This window comes from Bos grunniens, chromosome 14 (assembly GCF_055505025.1).
Source record: "Bos grunniens cultivar Pamir isolate PY7600 chromosome 14, Bosgru_T2T1.0, whole genome shotgun sequence".
Taxonomy (NCBI): domain Eukaryota; kingdom Metazoa; phylum Chordata; class Mammalia; order Artiodactyla; family Bovidae; genus Bos; species Bos grunniens.
The window spans coordinates 70,861,391-70,870,807 of record NC_141178.1 but is presented as its reverse complement, the minus strand read 5'-3'; the positions used below and the strand labels follow the sequence as shown (position 1 = coordinate 70,870,807).

The 9,417-nt window shown below is 47.7% G+C and overlaps 1 long non-coding RNA gene across 1 annotated transcript in view; it reads left to right on the top strand.

Moving 5' to 3' along the window:
* The first annotated feature begins 2,506 nt into the window (after nucleotides 1-2,506).
* LOC147359658 (uncharacterized) overlaps nucleotides 2,507-9,417 on the top strand; it is a 44,297-nt gene continuing 37,386 nt past the window's right edge. The window contains exon 1 of the long non-coding RNA XR_015141126.1: nucleotides 2,507-2,608. This is a non-coding gene — a long non-coding RNA (uncharacterized LOC147359658). The remainder of the gene's footprint in view (nucleotides 2,609-9,417) is intronic.

Sequence of the window (9,417 nt, the reverse complement as noted above, 5' to 3'; positions counted from 1 at the left end):
GAAATGCTATGGGATTTGGAGCCTGGGAAATGTGAGTTTCAATCCTGGTTTAGTCACTAACTCACTGTGTGATCTTGGATGGATTGTATAACCTATCTGAGCCTCAGTCTCCACTTCTGTTGTATGGGGACAGTATTCTTTAACAGGGTTCCCAGTGCCATAGTAGGCACTCAATGAAACCTTGTTGAATGAATGACTGGTTAGGGGGGATGGCAGAGCAGATGGGAATGAAGTGTTCCTGGAGAGCTGCAATATGTGCAGGGAAGGGAGGGGACTGAGGACAGGAACTGGTGGCAAGAACACCAGGTTTAGGAAACAGTGAAAAGCCCAGTACAGCTTCTTAAGGAGAAAAGTGTAGCCCAAGAGATGCCTGCACTGTGGTCCCTCACCCCAATTATATTTCCCGGGAGACCAAGGGCTCCTAGGTGCTGATGCTAACAGTTTCTTAAAAAGATCCTTTCATCTCCAATCTCAAAGTGCTTTGCAAGCGTTAATTAAATCTCCAAACTCCTAGTGGGGTTGCTGCTACTGCTAAGTCACTTCAGTCGTGTCCGACTCTGTGCAACCCCATAGACAGCAGCCCACCAGGCTTCCCAGTCCCTGGGATTCTCCAGGCAAGAACACTGGAGTGGGTTGCCATTTCCTTCTCCAAAGCTTGAAAGTGGAAAGTGAAAGTGAAGTCACTCAGTCGTATCTGACTCTTAGTGACCCCACGGACTGCAGCCTACCAGGCTCCTCCGTCCATGGGATTTTCCAGGCAACAGTACTGGAGTGGGGTGCCATTGTCTTACCCCACATACTTACCCCTAGTGGGATAAGTATTATTTATCCACCTTTTGTAGGTGTGGAAATCAGACACAAGAGAAATGATTTGCCCAGGGTGGTGCCTGGGTGACTACCTTCCCATCCTGCTTCTGGACTTTCAAGCCAGAGTCAGAACACAGTTTTAGGAGAAAGCAGGAAAACAAAACCGGATCCCTTTGCTTTCCCCCTCCTGCACCCTCATATGGATAAGAAACAAAAGTAGGACAGAAAAGTAAGACTCATCATCATAAAATATTATTTCTTAGAGTTTTTTTTTTTAATGTATTCTCAAATGTATGTGTCTCTTCATAGTTTTTAAGAACTTGTGGGCAATGTGGTAGAGAAAATTGTTCTGCTAAGAGTTTCTCTGATATGTCAGATATAAGAACTCTGTATAATATTTCTTATCTATAAAATAAAAATCTTTCCTCAGTGTGTTGTCTTATATATGTGTGTGTGTGTGTGTGTGTGTGTGTGTGTGTTGGGAGGATTAAATGAGTGTGTGTGTGTGTATATTTATATGGTGCTGGTGGTTTAGTCACTAAGTTGTGTCTGACTCTTGTGACCTCCTGGACTTTAGTCCATCAGGCTCCTCTGTCCATGGATTCCCCAGGCAAGAATACTGGAGTGGACTGCCATTTCCTTCTCCAGAAGATCTTCCGGACCCAGGGATCCAACCTACATTTCCTGCATTGAAGGTGGACTCTTTACCACTGAGCCATCAGCGATGGCCCCGTGTAATTGAATGTGTGTGTACTAAGTCACTTCAGTCATGGACGACTCTGTCCGACCCTATGTACTGTAGCCTACCAGGTTCCTCTGTCCATGGGATTTTCCAGGCAAGAATACTGGAGTGGGTTGCCAGGGGATTGCTCCTCTTCCAGGGGATTTTCCTGACCCAGGGATTAAACCCATGTCAGGATTGGACCCACGTTTCCTATACTGCAGGTGGAGTCTTCACTGCTGAGCCATGGGGGGAAGCCCTGATGTAACTGAGTAGTTCAGCCTTAATAATGATATCTAACTAATGATAACTAATAACACCTTTTGCTGGTTTAGCACTACAAGCTTTAGAAAATATATGCATGAACTCACTGGATAGTCACAACAGCTCTGCAAGGAGGTGGGACAGCTACTATAGTGTCACTCACGTTTTGAAGATCACAAACTTGAAGCTCAAGAAAAGTAAATAAGTGAACGATTTGCTTTTTGTGAGACATAATGCCCGTTGTTGATGATACATTATTAGACCTCACTCTTGGGTCCATCCATTTAGAATTTGCTTCTTGTGGGTTGTTTTTACCCAAGTCTCCATCCTTCTTAGAGTTTTTCAAAGTTCCCTGCTGGAGATGAGATTGTGGCGCGTACCCCAGTCCCTTGGCACAAGCTGCCACTGGCCAACCTGTCTTTGCAGCTCACCTGTAGTAGGTAATGTTTATTTGCACCCACAGTTACTATCAAAAAAGAACAAAGCTGCATTTCTTTGCAAAGCATACTTTAAACTGGGTGACCATCTACTCGGTCATGTAACCTGGGACCCTTTTGAGAGTGAAAAGGGTGTGATTCATAATGACATTAGGATGACAGGTATGTGCTGGGACTGTCCCTGGCCGACTGGGATGTGTAGTCATCCTACCCACAAGCCATCCTTTTCCCTAATTGGATTCAGACTCTTTGTCTGTCCTCACTTTCTTCTGAATCATGTACTTATTCAGTTATTGGTCAGTCATGCACCGGACACCTCTGTTCCCAAGTGCTGGGCTGCTGGAGCCGAAGCATCCCGGCTCCTTTCCGGAAGCACTAGGTGAGTATTGACTAACTCCCCTGGATAAGCGGACATGAACCTCCTGATAGCTTTCATTAACCATCTTCATATTGGTTAATGAGTAATCAAAGGCTATGTTCCTGGAGGCAGAGGCCTTATCTCCTCTGCCTTCCACAACACGTGGATCACACGGGGGTGTTTTGTCCACATACACCACCAGGCAAGCCTTTTAAAATGATGGAAACCAGTCCCTCCCAGAACTTAGAAGCTTTCGGCTAATGATTCCCTGCCGGCTCTCCACTTTCAAATGCCTTTCCCCCTCCACTCTCCCTTTGTGTCTGGTGTCTTGCAATGCTCAAGACATAGTTGTTAACTATTTGGGAACCCTGGTTTAATGCTTATTGGGCCAGAAATTGGGGGCTGGCCCTCAGTGTCTAGCAGAGGCCCTGGCTGGTGGGAATCTTCACTGCACACTTGCTGGCTGGCTGATTGGCTTGAGGTTCAAGGAAATGGACAGCCTCTGATGAGAACCTGGGCTTCCTGGGTGAGTAGTGGGGTGCAGGCAGAGGCTGGAGAGGGGCTCACAGATTTGGGGCTAGATGGAGAGAAGGTGCTTGAATGGGACATCCACCCGGAAGGTCTGGCTCAGGGGAAGAAATGAAATGCCACTTCTCCCAGGAGCTCCCCAGGTAGGTGTGGTGGCTGTGCCCTGGCTCCACCCTCCATCCCTCTGCCATACCCAGAGGCAGGTCTGCAACAGCTAAGTAGAGATACCAAATAAGGAATAGGAGTTTCTGTCTGGACTGAGTGTGCTCAGTCGCTAAGTCACGTCCAGCTCTTTGTGACCCAATGGACTGTAGCCCAACCAGCTCAGAGGATTCTCCTGGCAAGACACTGGAGTGGGTTGCCATGCCCTCCTCCGGGGGATCTTCCTGACCCAGGGATCAAACCTGTGTCTCTTGCATCTCCTGCATCGGAGGCAGATTCTTTACCCCTGAGCTGCCTGGGAGCCCTGGACTGAGCAGAGGCCACGTTCCCAGGATTCCAGCTGTCACAATGAAAAGTGCCGGAGCTGCCAGCGACCAGGTGTGCAGAGCTCAACCCAGCCGGCACAAAGGGTGTTCCCGCCACACTCACTTATCTGGCAACCCCAAGCTGGCTCTTTCCTCACTTCTTCCACTCTGGATGGGTTTGCTAAATTTGCTGCAGGGCTATACATGCTGAGCGGTTGGCTCTGGATGGGGCTTGTTTCAGGGAGACCTTTGATTAGGGCTCTTGACTCTGTCCCTGGAGGAGGAGGTGGCAACAGGAAGGGCTGGGTCCCCAGGAGCCAGAGAAGGAAGGAGCTAGAGTTGCAGTGAGGGGCTGCCACCCTCTCTGGGGGGTCTTGAGCAGCTTATTTCACAGGCTGTTGTGTCTTATGACGGTCAACCTGAATGGTACCCGTAGTCCAAATGCTTGGGTTCAAATCCCATCTCTGTCTCCTGCTGGCTGTGTAGCGATGGTAAATTATTCTTTCTTTCTCAGTTTCCTCATCTGCAAAACGAGGATGGTAACTGAAATCAGCTCACCAGTTTTCTGAGAGGGGGAAGTAGCTTAATACAGGTAAAGACCTTAGGCAAGTTTCTGGCACAACATGTCTGTTCAAAGTAAAACACAAAAATCTGCCTGGGGCCTTTCCCCACATGTCCTGCGTGTCTGTAAACCTTTATTCTTATCGCAGTTCTGACCTGCCATGACTCTACCTCTTCTTCTTTGCTGTTGTTTTTCAGTCGATAAGTTGCATCCGACTCTTTGCGACCCCATGGACTGTAGCTCTCCAAGCTCCTTTGTCCATGGTATTCTCCAGGCAAGAATAGTGGACTCAGTTGCCATTTCCCTCTCCAGAGGATCTTCCTGGACCAGGGATAGAACCCATGTCTCCTGAACCACAAGGGAAGCCCTTCTGGCAAGCAGCAGATACCCAATAAGTTTTGCTGAATAAATGAATGAAGAAATAATTCAATGAGAGAGGTGATTAGGCTATGTCTGGAAGGAGAGATAGGGCTTCCCTGATGGCTCAGCGGTAAAGACTCCACCTGCCAATGCAGGAGACACAGATTTGATCCCTGGTCTGGGAAGATCCCCTGGAGAAGGAAATGGCAACCCATTCCAATATTCTTGTCTGTAGAACCCCATGGACAGAGGAATCTGGTGGGCTATAGTCCATCATGCGTCACAAAGAGTCAGATATGACTTAGTGATTGAAAAACATTTGCCAAAAACTGGTCAGAGTATATTGTAACAAATCAACAAAGTCTCTGCCCTCAAGAAGCCCACAGTCCTAAGAGCAGGATTTCTTGAACCATCCCCCTGAATCACTGTGTAATTACAGATGCCTCTAAAGCTAATGAAGTATTTTATTTTCAGGATTCTGATAAGCTTTGGAAAGAAATTGTCTTGAATAATGAAGATTGACTTTTTCCTTGCCTATTTTTTCACTGCAAATATTTATATACTACTGCCCAGACGTTGGGGGAATATATTTTTTTTAAATGTGATATCATTAATCTGCCTTTACTATGTTGCATGAGTGAAAACTTAGAAAATCAAAAACAATTATCTTAAAAAAAAAAAGAAGCCCATAGTCCTGTGGGGTGGATAAAGCAGAAAGATAAAAATTTAAGTCAAATAAAAAGTCTTACATTCTCTTAGAGAGGGGTGGAGATTGACAGAAGGAATTAAAACTTTTAACAGGAGAAGGTTTGGAAGGCTGCCTGTAAGAGGTGCCATTTAAGCTGGCTTGGAAAAGATGGGTCAGATAACAATAATATAATGATAATAGCTCCTGTGTTTGAACATTTGCTCTGTGTCCTGTACTATATACTGTTCATGGATCATTTCTGTGAAACATACCTCAGGAGACAGTCCTGTCATTATCCCTCCCTTTATGGATGAAGAAGCAGAAAACTAGCTCATCCAAGGTCTCAGAGCTGGTAGGTGAGGAATCAAGATGTGACCCTAGGCAGTCTGGTGCTTGTGGACAACTGAGCTTCACTGAGAAAGTGCTGGCCTCTTCATGCTGGGACTTTCTCCTGCGAAGATCCTGAGACTCCTCATCCCAGAACTGCTGCATCCCAGAAACGTGCGTGGCATTGTGCTTTGTATGGATCGTGTGCACAACAGTCATCCCAACCCTAGCTGGTCCTCAATAGATGTTTGTAAATGGAATAGCAATGAGCGATGCCTGTGGAGTGCTTTCCAGATGGTAGGCCCTCATTTAAGAGCTTACCATGCATTAACTCATTTATTCCTCACACCCTATGAGGGAGTATGATTATTTTTTTTAGGTTTTATTTTTTTATTTACTGCTGTCTGTGCTGGGTCTTCATTGCTATGTGGGCTTTTCTCTAGTTGCGGAGAGCAGGAGCCAGTCTTTGTTGCAGAGCTTGGGCTTCTCATTGCCATGGCTTCTCTTGTTTTGTAGCACAGGCTCTAGGGGGTATGAGCTCAGTAGCTGTGGCTCCTGGGCTCCAGAGCACAGGCTCAATAGTGTGTGGCACATGGGCTCAATTGCTCCACTGCGTGTGGGATCTTCCTGATCAGGGATTGAACTCATGTCTCCTGAGGGAAACAGAAAGGGTTAGTTGCTCAGTCGTGTCCGACTTTATGACCGCACGGACTGTAGCCCCCCAGACTCCTCTGTCCATCGGATTCTCCAGGTAAGAATACTGGAGTGGATTGTCATGGCCTCCTCCAGGGGATCTTCCCAACACAGGGACTGAACATAGGTCTCCAGCATTGCAGGCAGATTCTTTAGCATCTGAGCCACCAGAGAAGCCCGAGACAACCTTGAAGCAGTAGTTATTGCATCTTCAGGGTGGGAGTGGAGACCTGGATACCCTCTCCTGGGTTTGGAAAATACTGGACTGACTTGTCCTTGAAACGATTCAGGAAGCATCTGTATTTTGCTGCTGCTGACTCAGGGAATTAGGCTGGCTGACATTGGGGACTTTCTAAGCTTGCTTGTATCTACGTGTATCTATGGAAACAAATCCAGCAAAGCCTGTCAACAGAAGACCTCAGGTTCACAGAAGACGGGAGTAGAAATTGCCCCTTTCATTCCCTGTTGGCATGTTTCTGTTTCCCCTTCACTAGATTAGAAGCTGCTCTGAAGGCAGGGACCAGGTCTTACTCATCTTTATGGGCTTCCATCCCATCCAAGCACCCGCCATGGCACTCAGTATATAGGAGGTGCTGTAAACACATTAATAAAGTGAAAAGTGATGAACATCATGTGACTCTCATGTACATTCCCTTGTGGTTCATGGCGGGATGCTCCGCGTTTTTGTTGGGAGGATGCCACTATTCAATCTGCCTCTCTGGGCCTCAATTCCTACTGTTACGAGGATTAAGTGAGGTCATACAGAATTTAGAAGCGTACTTGGCACTTGGTAAGTCTTCTGCTAGTGTTAACTATCCTTAATATTATTAAGTTAGTATCTTCAAATCATTTGCTGCATATATTAGGAGTCAAGGAGGCCCTGATTTGAGTCCTAGCTCTTCTGCTGTGTCTTGGGTGATTTACTGCATCTCTGTAAGCCTTGATTTCTACATCTGTACAGTGGGGATAAAGTTTCTACTCCATGGGATGCTGAAGATATGCCTGTAAGGCCCTTAGTTTTGGGCAGACACATAGAAGTGCTCGGGGAACACCCTTGGTCTTGACGAGGCCCATGGGGATGATGATTAAGCTGTGAGTCTGTGGCCCAGTCCCAGTTTCATATGTGATTAAACAGGGACCAAAGAAGCCTGAGGTTAGTTTTAGGGCTACTGTCCTCTGGCTATAGTCTAATTGTACTGAGGAGCTTGACACTAAATGGTGAATAGCCCTGTGGGCTTCCCAGGTGGCACTGGTGGAAAGAACCTGCCTATCAGTGCAGGAGACATAAGAGATATGAGTTCGACCCCTGGGTCAGGAAGATCCCCTGGAGGAGGGCATGGCGACTCACTCCAGTGTTCTTGCCTGGAGAATCCCATGGACAGAGGAGCCTGGCAGGCTACAGTCCATGGGGTTGAAAAGAGTCAGACACAACTGAAGTGACTTAGCATGCATGCAGGCACAAAGAACCTGTATCAGGGTATCCACCTTGCCCTCCCAAGCTTTCCTACCTGGAACCTTCTTGGCCCGGAGGAAAAGGTGTTTCTTGTCTGCTTCCAGGTTTCCGGGCATTTGAACATTTTGATTCTACAAATGCAGTGCTCTCTGAATTGTCAAGTAGTACCTTTCTTTATCCTTTGTTGGAACTTGCAAGCTGCACCAGGCCACCATTAGCCAGCCAGTCATTTCAGGACTGGCCTCTCTTGTACTATGGAGGGTTCCCTAGGACTCTCCCTTTTGGGAGACAAACCCGAGAGGAGGGGCAGAGCCCAGAATGGTTTCATTTTAATTCTAGCGGCAGCATTGCCTGCTGCAATAACACTCAGGCTAAGGGGATGAAAAATGCCTTCTATGCCTTCTCCGCCTTTCCCCCCATCCTTCCCCAAGCCATTGGATCCGCATAGCCCAGCTCTGGGCCATTTGCGGGCCCAGCCGTGGTGCTTTATGAGGGTGACTGCCCTGCGCGGGGTGGAGTGGCCGGCCCTCCCCGGGTTTGAATAAAAAACCACAAGCCATAATACACATAAAACCCTAATGTGCCTTCAAAATTACCTCATCTTTTATTTAGAGGTTATTCCGCCCTTGTCTTCCTTTATCGCTCTTTATGTGACTGAAGTGGGCGAGCGGCACGGAATGAGGCCATCTTGGTGGCTGAGGGAAGGGAGGTTTACGGGTAACTCTGGGAGGCTGCCAGGCCCCCGGGGGCCCTTCATCTCAGCCGCCCCTCCCCTCCCTGCAGCCAGCTGCTGCCTCCCTCCCAGGTCCGTTTTTGTACACTGTCCTTCCAACTGCGGATTTTATTGTCTTTCTCAGGGAGAGGAAGGCGCCTTTGGAGAAGCTGTGACTCTGGAGTGGGCCCTGGCTGAGCCCGAGGCCTGGCCCTCCCAGACCAGGGCTTTGGTTTGGCCTTTTTGAGTCCTTGTTCTCTGAGCTCAGGATCCTTGACATTTAAAGGCCAAGAAGAGCCGTGATTTATTCTCCAGCTCGGTTTGGAGAAGAGGGGCGGGGAGGATGGAGAGGTTTGATTTTCCTCGGCAAACGTGGCAGTGCTCAGACTCTAGTGTGTGTAAGATCCTCTGGAGGGCTCATTGGAACAGCGAGACCAGAGCGCCTGACTCTGTAGGTCTGACATTCCACGAATCCAGTGAATTCCCAGATGATGCTGTTGCTATGGGTCCACGGACTATACTTTGAGAATTACTGGGCTACAGAGATTAGTGCAGTCAGGTGAGGGAGAGATAAGCATATAGGTGTGTCTGTGAGAGAGACAGAGACAGAGGGAAAGACAGACCAGACAGAGACTTTATTTTCTGAAGAAAATTTTCCCATCTAGGGTAATTGTTTATTTGCTAAGTCATGTCTGACTCTTTTGTGACCCCATGGACTGCAGCCTGCCAGGCTCTTCTGCTCATGGCATTTTCCAGGCAGGAACAATGGAGTGGGTAGCCACGTCCTCCTCCAGGGGATCTTTCTGACCCAGGGATCGAGCCCACATCTCTTGTGTCTCCTGCATTGGCAGGTGGATTCTTTACCACTGAGCCACCTGGGAAGCCCGAAAGATGGGCTTAAATGATAGCAAATTTTATTCCCTATTTTCACACTGAGAGGTCCAGGAATATATAGTTAATGCAGCTGAAAGATCTCCACAGAGATTTCAGAGGGTTAGCGATTCTCAGACTTGGGAAATGCCTTTAGCCTGGTCCTGCAT